Source organism: Taeniopygia guttata, chromosome W, assembly GCF_048771995.1.
Source record: "Taeniopygia guttata chromosome W, bTaeGut7.mat, whole genome shotgun sequence".
NCBI classification, from domain to species: domain Eukaryota; kingdom Metazoa; phylum Chordata; class Aves; order Passeriformes; family Estrildidae; genus Taeniopygia; species Taeniopygia guttata.
The window spans coordinates 14,388,456-14,402,725 of NC_133064.1; the positions used below are offsets into that span (position 1 = coordinate 14,388,456).

At 52.6% G+C, this 14,270-nt stretch overlaps 1 long non-coding RNA gene across 1 annotated transcript in view; it reads left to right on the plus strand.

Annotated features, from left to right (window-relative positions):
* The first annotated feature begins 13,094 nt into the window (after window positions 1–13,094).
* LOC140682134 (uncharacterized) overlaps window positions 13,095–14,270 on the plus strand; it is a 48,499-nt gene continuing 47,323 nt past the window's right edge. Inside the window, exon 1 of the long non-coding RNA XR_012053397.1 lies at window positions 13,095–13,195. This is a non-coding gene — a long non-coding RNA (uncharacterized lncRNA). The remainder of the gene's footprint in view (window positions 13,196–14,270) is intronic.

The following is a 14,270-nucleotide window of genomic DNA, read 5'->3' on the forward strand; positions in this document are numbered from 1 at the left end:
TGCTCCCTGTTTGCAGCTGTCCCTGCAGGATGGTCCCAGGGCAGAGCCCAGCCGGGGTCCCACTGCAGCCCCTGAAGCTTGGGGCAGACAGTGGTCCCAGAGCTGAGGTTCACGGGGAGCATCCGGAGCTGTGCCTCACACTCTGTTGCCGTGTGTCACCCTGCAGGCTAGCTTGTATGGGGTGAATGTACCAGCCCTGGTTTGACTGACAGGGGTCTGGCCCATCACATCTCTCCCAAGGCTGCAGGCATTCCACAGGCCAGAATCTGAAGGGGCACAGAGATCAAACCAGTGAAATTATCCAGACTGGGTTTTTCAAAGGCCCTTTAGAAGGAAGGGCTTGAGAATAAACGTGCTCTGTTTGCCACACAAACATCGGGGTGAGTGGTCCCTTTGGCTCCAACCCACTTTCCTCCCCGAGCCAATGTTACCCACTCCCTCACATGTCCCCCCCATGCCTTTCCACTGCCTTTTCCTGTCAGGGCTTCTGCAGCCCCTCATCCCTTCGTGGCCCTGTTCCCTCAGGGTCTCCCCCAGCCCGGCCAACCTGCCTGACAGCAGCGCTGCAGCCCCACAGGAGCTCCAGAGGAGCCCCATCAAGAGGCACCTGGGAGCCCTCAGCAATCCAGCCAGCAACACACGGGCAGGAGGACACAGATGGCGCTTCCTGCCTGGGACAGGGCTTGTGGCCATCTCCAGGCACCAGTCTCACAGAGATCCCCACAGCTCCAGCCCCTGCCCATCTGCTCTGTGGGCAGCACAAAGGCTTCAGCAGAACCACAAAAGGCCAAGGGGCTTCTGGCCATTTTCCCTGCAACACTGAATGCCTGGGACGCTTGCTGGGCCCAGGAACCCTTTTCGCCCTCTTCCCCTAGGCCCTGCAGAGCCTGGGGAGCAAAAGGAAGATCCTGGGAGTCTGTCTATTGCAATACATCCTATATTTATATGCTAAAGAAAAACAAAAAGATGGAAAGAACAATCTTGAATAAATGAAACATTACTGCTAGCTCAGGTGGCCCCAGCAGACAGAGCCTCTGGGGTTAGTTCTCTGCAGAGCTCCAGCAGTGCAGCCACCTGAGCCCCGACAGACGAGGCCGTCTCCTCCATGCCCTGCAGAGCCGATCATGCAGGTTGTCAAAGATGGAATATCGAGCTCTCTCTATTCCCTGGAGGACGTACAGTGTTTGAATTGCCAGGCTTGCGACGGCGACACTGATGTCATTGGCCATGCCTTCAAAGGCTGAAAGAGAGAGGAACAGAGCCATGGTCAGTTCCCACATCTGAGGGGACCCGAGGGGACTCTGTGCCAGGGCCATCCCAGCTGGCTCTGGCCATGGCCAGCAGGGAGCAGGGACCAGCTGGATCAGCCCGAAGCTGCTGGCCATGAATCCCCCAGGTGCCCTGAAACCTCTGTGTGCTCTGCCCACGCCGCCCCTGGTCCGCACAGGGAGCAGAGCCCTCCGCAGCTGGGGCAGGGCTCGCAGCTCCCCAGCCAGCCCTTGCTGGCAGCCCGCTGCCCTCATTCACCCTGACAGATTAGATGGAGCTCTTCCTTCCTCCCCCTCAGGTACTGCCCGGCTGTCCCTGGCAACACAGAGCCTGTCAGGCCCAGCGGCACAGCTCCCTGTCTGCGTCGCTGCCAGCCCTGTGCCCACACGCCCTCCTGGCCCGGCTCGTGGCTCACCCATAAACCTGATGGCCGCCTCTCGCAGGGGCTCCTGTGGGCTCTGCAGGTAGGGCAGGGCCCAGCGCAGGTGCTTGGCCACGCTGCTGCTATCCTCTGCCAGCTGGAGAGAGCGGCAGGAGGGAAGGGTTGGCCCCACAGCCCCGCCAGGCCGGGGCTCCATGGGCACCCGGCTCAGGCCGCAGGAGCCTGGAGCAGAGCCCGCGCAGCCTCAGGCTGCAGCAGCGGGCAGGGGCACAGCTGCCAGCCCACACACCGAGCACCGCGCTCAGGCGGCTTCTCCAGGCTGGGGCTGCAGCTTCCCAGCCATCCTTACCAGGCACTCAGTGAACTTTCACAGCTTCTGGTTCTTCACCAGCTTTTCAAGATCCCTCCTCTTCAGGAACTTGGCTGCACAAAGCAGCATTTCCTGAGAAGCCTGGAGAGCAGCAGAGACGCGGAGATGGCCCCACAGCCCAGGGCGCAGGACCCTGTCCCTGTGCCAAGGCCTGGAGGAGGCTGCAGCCTGCGAGGCGCCAGGGCAGGAGGCAGCCCAGCCCCTGCCAGGGGAACAGCAGCAGCTGCCGAGTCCTCACCTCTGCCACTTGCTGGTTCTCATCATGGCAGTGGAAGGGAGAGTGGCAGCAGGGTCTGGTGCACGTGTGCCTTCAGGGATTCATTTTCCTTTTCCTGTGGAAGAGTCACCACTGTTCGGAAGAGCCATATGGAGAGCAGCTGTACCTGGTTATTGTCCTGTATGAAGGGAAGAAAAAAAGACCTCAGCATTGGCTGCACGGGGCTCAGCTTGGTGCAGGCCTGCAAATCCGCAGAGTACAAAGTGTCCGGGCAGCAGCCAGTGGCCATGGCTGTGGGCAGAGAGCCTTACGTGGTCAAGGAGTGGCAGGAGCACCACTTCTTCAGTCTCCTGTGCAGGGGCAGCTCCAGGGCCTTCTTCCTCTCCCTCCACCCAGGCCATCTTGGGCACTCTCAGGGCTCTCTGCTCCATGTCCGTGACTAAATTTGTGGCTACTTGCAGGAGAGATGCCTCGGAAAAGCTCAGAGTCAGCAAGTCCTGCTTTCGTGCCTGAAAGGCACCTTCAAGAGAGAAGCCTCAGGAAGGCTCAGGAGAGCAAGTCCTGCGCTCTGGTCTCGAGGGCTCCAGCCACAAGCACGGGAGACTCCTGTCAAGGATTGTGCTCTGGCCTCGAGGGCAGCGGCAGCAGGGATGGGAGATGCCTCCGGGGAACCAAGTCCCACGCTCTGCCCTTGAGGGCACCTGCAGAAGAGAAGCCTCGGAAAGGCCACGGGTCAGCAAGTCCTGTGGTCTGGCCTCGAGGTCAGCTGCAGGAATAATGCCTCAGGAAAGCTCTCAGTCAGACACAAATGAGTGTGCTGTGTGGGGGCTCCTCACAGCACTGCTCTGTCCCATCCTGTCCTGTCACATGCACTGAGCACTGTGGTGTGCTCTTGTCACCACCAGCTCCTATGTCACCACGTGTCACAAAGGGCCCTTGGATACCCTGTACCATTCCATACCACGGTGTCACAAAGGGCCCCTCCACACTCTGCCACCTGTGCTGGGGCCACCCCCAGCCCCCCCCTAGTGGCCCAGGTTGGAAGGAATCCCTGTCCCCAAGTGTCTAAGACAGCCCAACAGGATTTTTAGGAACCACTCAGACCATCAGCAATCGCTGCCCTGCTCTGCGGGCTCAGGGCAGCAGAAGAAGCCCCCAGGGCTGCCGATGCAGCCGCACTGGGAAGGGAACGGCACCTTCCATGGAACCTGCCACGGCCTCCTTGGGACACGTCCTGGCCCATGGCCATCCTAAACCTGTGGGTGTGGCATGCACAAGGAACTGTGGGCCAGGACACGAATGCTGCTCTGAGCCCTGGTGCCCAGGGAACGCTGACATCAGCAGGTCAGGCAGAGTCCCCACCCAGGCAGACCTGCCAGCCCCCGAGCCCTGGCAGGGCTGGTGCCGTCTCCTGCCCCAGAGACCTGAGCCCCTGGGGGGCTTCTGTGCCAGAGGGAGCCAAAGCCCACTTGCACTGGGGGCTGTGCTCCTTCCTGCAGGGGCTGTTGGCAGGAGCACCTGGAGCAACTGCTGGCAACACTTGGTCTCTGTCAGAAGCTCTTACCCCATGCTGAAATTATTTTCTCATTGAAGTTATTGCCTTCAGCACAAAAACACCTTAGCAGCAAAGGCACAGAAGAATCTGGCAAGTAAGAACCCTCAGTTCAGGAAAGCTTTACTCCCATTGCTCAACTCAAGTACGTTGCAAACTTCCCAAATTAATTGGGATGGCCTGAGGAGGTGAAGATTTGGAATTTTGCTTCCCATCTCAAAGCAGCAACTCATTTGCCTTAAACTCATCCACTGAGGGTCACTTTACAGAACATAACACTACACAAAAAAAAAATTGCAAAACCAAGGGACATTCTTTAGTTTGCAAATGGTTTTCTATAAAGGGTGATAATACCCTAATTCTCTTAAGGAATAAAAGCTCTCAAGAAATGAAAGTCCACTCAGTGGTACAAAAGTAACCCAAATAAATGATCAGAAGGAAAAAGGGCTAATCTTTCCCCTGGCAGAGATATCTAAGTGGCCAGTAAAGTACAGCTCCCCCCCCTTGTTCCCTGCAGGAGAGTCAGGACCATGAAGGGGAAAAGTCACAGATATTCACAGATATACAGAGCTGAGCCCTCTGTAACCAAAGCTGTGCCAAACCACAGATGCTGCCTTCAAACTGACTCAAATTCCAGCCTAGACCTCTCACCTTCCAGACAACTCCTTCCCCAACACCCCACCAACACCAACACCCTGCAAACACCTCACAGAAGCCCTCAACATCCCACCAGGACCCCAGCTGTCCCCGTCCCTCTGCAGAACTTTCCCACCCTCCAGCAGACCCCCCGGTTCCCTGCACTTGCCGTAGGATGGCACTCAGGAGGATCTGCCCCAAGGCCTTCCCCTGGAGCAAGCTCAGGCTGCCAGGCCTATGGATCCTGGATCATCCTTCCCACCGAGCCTTCCTGTGCACGGCTCTTCCACTGGCACATTTATGCTCAGCTCGGACTTCTCCGCTCACCCAGGGCTGCTGGTAAAGGATTGAGAGCAGCCTGGCAATCTATTTCTCCAGCTCCCTCTGTGCTCTTGCAGAAGGTAGAACGTACCACAGGAAAGCAACAGGTGCCACAAGGAGTGGGTGGCATCAGGCAGCTCTGGGGAAGCCCCTCAGGAATGCTGTATCCTGAGGGAACACTGTTGGCCTTGACCTGTTGGCACCTGCAGAAGCTTAAAATCAGCTGCCTCAGCTTCCAGGGCCTCTCTTGGCCAGCATCCTGACGTGGATGCAGGACAGCTGCCAGGCACTGCTGGGACCCAGCGGGACAGGACCGGCTGTCTCATGTCCACGTAGCAGCCCTGACACAGCCAGGGCCATCCCGAAAGCAGACAGACGCTCATGGGCCAGCAGAGAGGAGCAAGGAGCACTGGGCTCCTCTCAGGGTATCTCAGCTGGGCTCGCTCCACAACACGCCCCCATTTTAAGGCCTGCTGATGCCCAGCTGCCAGAAACGCCTACCTTGTGCTCTCCAAGATGCACAGGGAGAGCCAAGGAGCAGGACACCTTGGGAGGAAAACCTTCCAAGCCTTTTCTGAGGCCAGGCACACACCAAGATCAGCCAAGACTTTCCACCACGCTGCCTGGCCCACCCAGCCCATCTCTGTGCTGGCCCTGGGCCACAGCAGCTCCCAGCAAGCAGGAGGCAAATGCATATTGCCAAGAGCTGAAACACAGCAGACAGGAAAGATGTGAAAAGTGAGTGTGTAAAGGCCTTTTAATTCACAGCTCCCACTGAGAGCTTTGGGGCTCACCGATGGACAGAGATGGTTCTGCTCACCCCTCTGTCCAAAGGGGGATAACACACGCTGCTGCAGGTGCTTGGGTTGGTCTCTGCAGGTCCAGGTGGATGCCAAACCTGCTCTTCACAGGCTTCTCCCTTGCCCTGCCCCTCTGCCAAGTGCAGCGGGCTGCAAGGACTGAAAGGAGCATAGAGAGCCAAAGGGGGACACTTGCACCTGCCTCACTGGGAGCTCTCTGGGAAGCACTTTCCTTGAGAAGCAAGCCCCTGTCCTCCAAAGGCATTTCCCCAAATGTGCAGCTTTTCTGCTCAACACCAACACACCCTTAAGAAACACTGGCAAGGCTGAAGGCCTTCATGTCCTTTCAGGACAGGCACTCCAGCTCTAGCTCGTATTCCCCCAAGTGCATTTCCAGGTGGAGTTTCAGAGGTGCAGCCCCAGGCCCTCTACAAACACAAGCTGCTCACTGCCTCTTCACCTGCCTCAACTCCTGCCTGCGCTCACGGCACCCAAACCAGGCTGTTCCCGGCCAGAGACCTGTCTTGGTTTGAAAAGACAGGAGTCTGTGAAGGAAGGCAGGAGCCTCCAATGAAATGGAAAAGGTAAACCCCCTCCCTCCGAATTACCACAATTTCAAAATTAAAAGGCTCTCAGGCAAAGATATGGGAATATCTTATGGGATATAATATATGGGAATAACATTTCTTTACTAGGAAAAAAAAACTAAAAAAAAAAAGTAATTAGTACAAACAAAACCACTGATAAGAGTCAGAAACCTGACACCCTGAGGAGTCAGGGTGTTGGTAATAGTCCAGTTAAATGGTGGCTGCTCATCCTGGAGAGGCAGATGAAATGCTGCTGAAGTGGTGATCTGTAGAAGGGTGTAGTTTTCTCTGAAGGTCTGGTGATAGAGTAGATGGGACAGGTCTTCCTCTGGGGATCCAGCGGGGAAGAAGCTGCTCCTCTGGGAATCCAGCAGAGAAGAAGCTGCTCCTCTGGGAATCCATCGAAGAAGCTGTTTGATGTTCCAAAAAATGCTGATTTTATGCAGGTAGGAATGCTTGGCTCCTCCCTCTGGGCAGAGCATTTCACAATGGGATGATGTAACTTTACCAGTCATGCAGTAAGTCATTCAATGGTCCATTAACAGAAGATATCTCCCCTGAGGGAGACATTGTTCTTGGAAGAGATAAGAAAACTGCCCAACTTAACAGAAGATACCTGCCCCACCTCCAACAGATGGCAAATAGAATACATGCTTATCTTACAAGCCAGGACATTATCCACCCCTTATTCTATTTCCATATGCATCACAATGAAATCTTACACCCAGTTCTCACTTAAGACCAGGTTTCTCTGTGATACACAATGGGTTTCCCCATCTTTCTGCATCCCCCACCAAGTGTAACCAGGTCCTTGAGCAAAAACAATCCCACGGATGGGTTTGTCTTTGCCTGAGGTGGGATTCATCCAAACAGTTTTTCCTAAAATACCTTTCATATGTACCACAGGGACTTTATCTCCATCTACTGTGTGCAAGGGTTTGGACTGGGCAGGACCAGCTCGATTGATGGACCCTCAGGTGTTGACCATCCAGGTTGCTTTTGCCAGGTTAATTTCCCAGTTTCTAAACGTTCCCCCACCGAGTGCCTTTAGGGTAGTCTTAAGGAGTCCGTTGCACTGTTTAACTTTGCTGGCAGCTAGAGCATGATAAGGAATATGATATATCCATTCAATACCATGTTCTCTGGCCCAGGTGTTGATAAGGCCATTCTTGAAATGGGTGCTGTTGCAGACTCAATTCTCTCAGGTGTGCCATGTCTCCACAGGATTTGCTTTTCCAGACCTAAGATGGTGTTCTGGGCAGTGGCATGAGGCACAGGGTAGGTCTCTAGCCATCCAGTGGTGGCTTCCACCATGGTCAGCACGTAGCACTTGCCTTGGTGTGTCTGGGGCAGTGGGATGTAGTCAATCTGCCAGGCCTCCCCATACTTGTACTTGGACCACCGCCCACCACACTACAGGGGCTTCACCCACTTGGCCTGTTTGATGGCAGCACAGGTCTCACAGTCATGGATAACCTGAGTAATACTGTCCATGGTTAGATTCACCCCTCGGTCTCGTGCCCACTTGTAGGTGGCATCTCTGCCCTGATGACCTGAGGCATCATGAGCCCATCAAGCCAGGAACAACTCCCCCTTATAATGCCAATCCAAGTCTATCTCTGATACCTCTATTCCTGATGCCTGATCTACCTGCTCGTTGTTTTGGTGCTCCTCATAAGCCCGACTTTTGGGGACATGGGCATCTACATGACTTTCATCGTTAGTTTCTTCACCTGAGAGGCAATGTCTTTCCATATATCAGCAGCCCAGATTGGTTTTCTTCTACGTTACCAGTTGGCCTTTCTCTACCTTCTCAGCCACCCCCACAGAGCATTGGCTACCATCCACAAATCGGTATAAAGGTAGAGCTTTGGCCACTTCTCCCTTTCAGCAATGTCCAGGGCCAGCTGAACGGCCTTGAGTTCAGCGAGTTGGCTTGATCCACCTTCTCCTTCCGTGGCCTCTGCAACCCATCACGTGTGGCTCCATACGGCTGCTTTCCACTTCCGGTTCATCCCTACGATGTGACAAGAACCGTCAGTGAAAAGAGCGTAGCGAGTTTCCTCTGCTGGTAGTTGGTTGTATGGTGGAGCTTCTTCAGCCTGTGTCACATCTTCCTGCTCTTTGTCGTCAGTGAGACCAAAGGTTTCACCTTCTCGCCAGTTCGTAATTATCTCCAAAATCCCAGGGTGATTCAGGTTTCCAATACGGGTGCGCTGAGTGATGAGGGCAATCCATTTGCTCCATGTGGCATCAGTGGCATGATGGGTAGTAGGAACTTTTCCTTTGAACATCCACCCCAGCACCAGCAGTCGGGGTGCCAGGAGGAGTTGTGCTTCTGTGCCAATCACCTCCGAGGCAGCTTGAACTCCTTCATAGGCAGCCAAGATGCCCTTCTCTGTTGGGGTGTAGTTGGCTTCAGATCCTCTGTAGCTTTGGATCCCGAATCCCAGAGGTCAGCCTCGAGTCTCATCAGGCATCTTCTCCAAAGACTCCAGGACAAGCCATTGTTCCCAGCTGCAGAGTAGAGCACATTCCTCACCTCTGGTCCTGTCCTGACTGGGCCAAGGGCTACAGCATGAGCAATCTCCTACTTGATCTGGGTAAAGGCTTGTTGCTGTTCAGGGCCCCAGTGGAAATCATTCTTCTTGCAGGTGACCAGGTAGAGAGGGCTCACAATCTGGCTATACTCGGGAATGTGCATTCTCCAAAAACCTATGGCACCTAGGAAAGCTTGTGTTTCCTTTTTGCTGGTTGGTGGGGACATAGCCGTGATCCTGTTGATGACCTCAGTGGGAATCTGGCGCCGTCCGTCTTGCCATTTCACTCCCAGGAACTGAATCTCTCAGGCAGGTCCCTTAACTTTGCTCTTCTTGATGGCAAAGCTTCTAGCAGTATCTGGATGATCCTTTCACCTCTCTCAAACACTTCCATTGCCATGTTCCCCCACACAATGATGCCATTGATGTACTGCAGGTGTTCTGGAGCCTCACCCTTTTCCAGTGCAGCCTGGATCAGTCCATGGCAGATGGTGGGGCTGTGCTTCCACCCCTGGGGCAGTCAGTTCCAAGGGTACTGCACACCCCTCCAGGTGAAAGCAAACTGAGGCCTGCATTCTGCTGCCAGAGGAATGGAGAAAAACGTGTTAGCAATGTCAGCAGTGGCGTACCACTTTGCTGCCTTGGACTCCAGCTCGTGCTGGAGCTCCAGCATGTCCAGCACAGCAGCGCTCAGCAGTGGAGTCACTTCATTCAAGGTACGATAGTCCACAGCCAGTCTCCATTCTCTGTCAGACGTGCACAGGCCAGATGGGGCTGTGGAAGGGTGAGTGGGCCTTACTGACCACCCCTTGGCTCTCCAGCTCACGGATCATTCTGTGGATGGGGATCACGGCATCCCGATTCATTCAATACTGCCGGCCGTGCGCTGTCGAGGTGGCAATTGGCACTCTCTGCTCTTCCACCCTCAGGAGTCCTACTGCAGATGGATTCTCTGATAGTCCAGGCAAGGTGTTCAATTGCTTAATGTCCTCTGCCTCTACAGCAGCTATGCCAAAAGCCCACCTGAGTCCCTTTGGGTCTCTGTAACAGCCATTCCGGAGGAAGTCTATGCCCAGAACGCACGGGGCCTCTGGGCCGGTCACAATGGATATTTCTGCCACTCCTTCCCAGTCAGGCTCACCTCGGTCCCACCAGGGTCAATTGCTGCGATCCCCCCGTCACCCCGGCAATGGAAACAGGTTCTGCCCCCACATGTCCCAATGGCATCAGGGTACACTGTGCACCAGTGTCAACTAAGGCCTCATATTTCTGTGGCGCTGATGGGCCAGGCCATTGGATCCACACCATCCAAAAGATCTGGTTTTCCAATGTCTCTCCCTGGCTAGAGACAGGGCCCCTCTAGCCCTGGTTATTATTTCTTTCCTAGGCATACATGGCAGACGTACTTTAAAAGGAGATCTGACAGATCATACTTGGCATCTCGGTCATGGGAGGTTGAGGCTACCTTCACTTTAATGGAATTCCCTCGGTCAGTGCTTCCCTCCTTGAGTTGACGCACCCATGCTGCCAGGACAGAAATGGGTTTCCCATCCCACCTTCCCATGTCTTCCCCATGGTCACGCAGAAAGAACCCCAGGTCAGCCCGTGGGGCGTACCCTCTCTCTCTGGCTGGGGAACATTGGGCTCTGACTTTGGGGCCTGTGACTCGCACTGGGGCAATGTGGGAACTGTTCCTCCTCACCTCCTCCCTCATCTCCCTCATCTCCTCTTTGAGTTCCTTGACCACAGCAGAGATATGAGCCTGCATTGGGCTATTGATCATACTCTCACAATTTCTGAGCTGTTGGCAGCAGAACCCACTGTCTCTCGGCTGTTCTCGGCATTAATCGTGGCAATGAAGGTGGTGTACTGAGATGGCCCCAGACTTGCCAGACTCCACAGCATTTGCCCTGTGCACCTGACCTTGTCGGGGTCATTATCATGCTGTCCATCCCTCCCAAAGAGTACCTCCAATACTGCCACTTCCCTCAGCGGTTGGATCCTTTCCTCAAGGGTTTTCCAGCATGTTCTATGCTGGTGCTCCTGCATTTTCTCCCTATGGACAAACCTCTCTCTGACACTTATTAAAATCCGCTCCCAGAGGGAAAGGGACCTTGGCTCCCTTACAAAAATCTGATTCATACCTGAGTCCTGGGTCAAGGGTCCCAAATTCCTTGTCTCACCACCATCCAGCTGGACACCTGTACCCATAAGGTCTCAGACTTGAAGTAGTCAGGTTGTATAAGCCTCACATCTCCATGGCACAGTGTCCTTGTGCAGATTACAGAGACTATTGTACATCAGGGACTCGGTGATGATCGCGACCTATGGCTCCCCTGTGGGTTGTGAGGTTTCTCCATTCCTATCCCTATCTGGGTGCTCTGATTCCATCTTAGATCTCCTTGTTTCTACAGGGGCGACTGCTGCTGGCTGTGGCTGCCTTTGTGGTTCAGCTGCAACCTGGACAGTTTCAACATCTTTGGGTTCCACTGCTGCACCATCAGACTCTCCTTTTTCGAGGCAGGGGGAGGGCTTCTCACCAGCTGGGGAAATGCACTCCTTCAGTATCTCATGCATCTCCCTCACCAGACCCCCACCCAGTCTGGGTGGTTCATATCTGGGGTGGGTTGTGGGGCAGGGTCAGGCTCTGGGGCAGCAGCATCCCTGGTCTCTGGTGCCGTGTCAGGTTCTGGGGTGGGTGTCAGGGTGGTTATCCAGGTTAATCTTCTCTTGTCTCTCAGTGCTAAATAGAACAGGGCTAACAGCAACACCAGCCCCTGTATGATATCATTGGTATTTGGAGTGGATCTGAACCCTTCACAAACTGGTGGGGCAGACCCAAAGAGATGGTTAACGGGTTGGGAGAAAATTTCCCCCGGTGTCATTTCCTCACAGTAGGTGCCATTATTAAAGTAACCCCAAAAGCACACAGCTAGTGTGTGATAGCTGTGAATCCACGTGCCTGCTTCCCAGAGGAAGTTTAAAATCCATTAAGTCTTCCCCCTATTCACCCATAAAACAAACCGGAGAACATCCACAGCAGCCTTGGCTGTAGGAGCCGTGTTTAGATAAGGGCCTGCAAATGGAGAAATGCAGCCACGGTTACGTGTCACCCAAACCAGGGCAGGCTGGAGTACAGGGTGCCGCTTAACAAGGTTTCTGTAGCAGCACACAAAAACTGGATTACTCAAGAACTGTTATTCCCCTTTTTTGTTTCTGTGCCCTCGAGCCGCACGTTTGGTGCCAAAATCTGTCTTGGTTTGGAAAGACAGGAGTCTGCTAAAGAAGGCAGGAGCCTCCCCTGAAATGGGAAAAAAAATTTAGACCCCCTCCCTCTGAATTGCTATAAATTTGAAGTTAAGGGGGACTCTCAGGCAAAAATATAGGAGCAGGAATAAAAGTTCTTTATTAAGGAAGAAAATAAAATGATAAAATAAACAAATGCAGTGAACCAACCTCTAACAGACAGCAATGGAATACACCTTGCCTTGCAATCTAGGACAACAACTTATTCAGCATGAATCACATCCATTTACCACGTGCCCCTTACCCCCAGATATTGCTCACCTGGGACTGACACCCCAAAACATTTTTTTAAAATTATGCATTTTTCTTCATAATTAAAATTTAGTTAAATTTTAATAAATTAATAAATTAATTTTAGCTTAATAACAATTAAAATTTCATTTTGGTTATGCATAAAAATATTACTCAATGTTTTATTATTTCATTTTAATGCTTGTATAAAAAAATCTCTATATGTTTTTTGCAACCAAAAACTTATTGGTCATTGGTTCTAAGTAAAACAACTCAATTAATTCATTGACTACTATTGGCTACTGATTTTGCCCACTTTATTCTAATTTTCTTTATTTTTATTATTTTTGTCATCATTTTTTATCATTTTCACTGACAGGGTAAAAGTGGCCACTTTGGAGTCCACGGAGACATTTCTGGTGCACATTTGGGGCAGTTTTGTGTCTGGGGAGGGAATTCAGAGAACTTGGGGGTTTGGAGGACACCTGGGGGAGCCGGATGGGCACTTGGAGGGGCACTGAGGGATTCTGAGGGGCAGTGCGGAGTCCGGGGAAGCACTCGGGGGTCCGGGGGCCCCTGGAGGTCAGGGAGGGGAATTTGGGGCCCTTCGGGGTCCGGGTGAGCACTCGGGGGTCCGGGGGCCCCTGGAGGTCAGGGAGAGGAATTTGGGGCCCTTCGGGATCCAGGTGGGCACTCAGGAGGCGCGTGCAGGGCTCGCTGGGGCGCGGGGGCTGATGGGAGTTGTAGGCGCGGGTACAATGCGGTGTAACGGGGCCGCGGAGCATCACGGGAGTTCTAGGCACAGCACCAGTGGCTCTCGGTGGGGCGCGGGGCATGACGGGAGATGAAGTCACGGCTGGAACAGGGCTGTCCGTGCGCCGCGGAGCATGATGTGAGCTGTAGTCCCGGAAGTGGTTCGGAAGCGGCGTTTGGGGTCCGGGAAGGCCCTCGGGGGACACTTTTGCATCCGAGCCGCGACTTGAGGTCCTCGGGGGCTCTGGAGCACTCGGGGGGAGCTTGGGGAGATTTAACCGTGTTCCTTAGTGTAATGAACAATTACAGTAGACTTTTTAATCCAATTAAAAAGATTTATTAATGGTAGGAAACGAAAGCAAATCAGCGCGCTGGGCAGCAGTTATTCTAACTACCGCATTTTCGTGCCCCATTCCCCCCCAACTTATTGGGTCTTCTCCTCCGGAAGTGTGACGTTCTGGTGTCTTTTCTGCGCAGGTGCACTCTGTTGCTAGGTGGTCGTTTTCTGCCTTTTGGTGGTCGTGGGATGAAGGCCAGTAGTCTTCCTCAGGGTTGTTCCTGTGATCTGGGAATTCTCTCAAAACAAGAAATGTTATCTCTAGGCACGTTTACTCGCATTCCACAAGATTACGGAACTGTCCTTGAAGATATTCGCTTAGGTGCTTTGATGCCTAACAACCTCCACTCCCTAAATTAGTTTTAACTCCCTAAAGCAGTGTGTAACGAAGTTGTCCTTGAGAGATATTCTGGAATGCTTGGCAAAATGAGAACATGTTCAGACAAGTGAAAACTCTAAGTGAAGATTCTATTTTATAGATGTGAAAACTCTATATTATGAACAAAAAGGCCTTATTTTCCTAACATTCAGACAAGTGAAAACTCTAAGTGAAGATTCTATTTTATAGATGTGAAAACTCTATATTATGAACAAAAAGGCCTTTTTTCCTAACATTCAGACAAGTGAAAACTCTAAGTGAAGATTCTATTTTATAGATGTGAAAACTCTATATTATGAACAAAAAGGCCTTATTTTCCTAACAATATCCCCCCTTTTTATTTTAAACCTCTTTTTGTTCACTAAAGTGCTCTAATTCCCTTTTGCTTAATTCTAAATAATCTTCAGTTTCTACTTCGCTAAGTGGCTCGTATTTTGGTTTTACCATCATTAAATGTGCAGCTTCTAATCTATTTTTCACTAGTGTAATAAGCTTGTTAAGAATACATGGCCCAAAAGTAAGTACTAGAATTAGTAAAATTACTGGTCCTGCAAGGGTGGATAATAGAGTGGTTAGCCAGGGAGAATAGG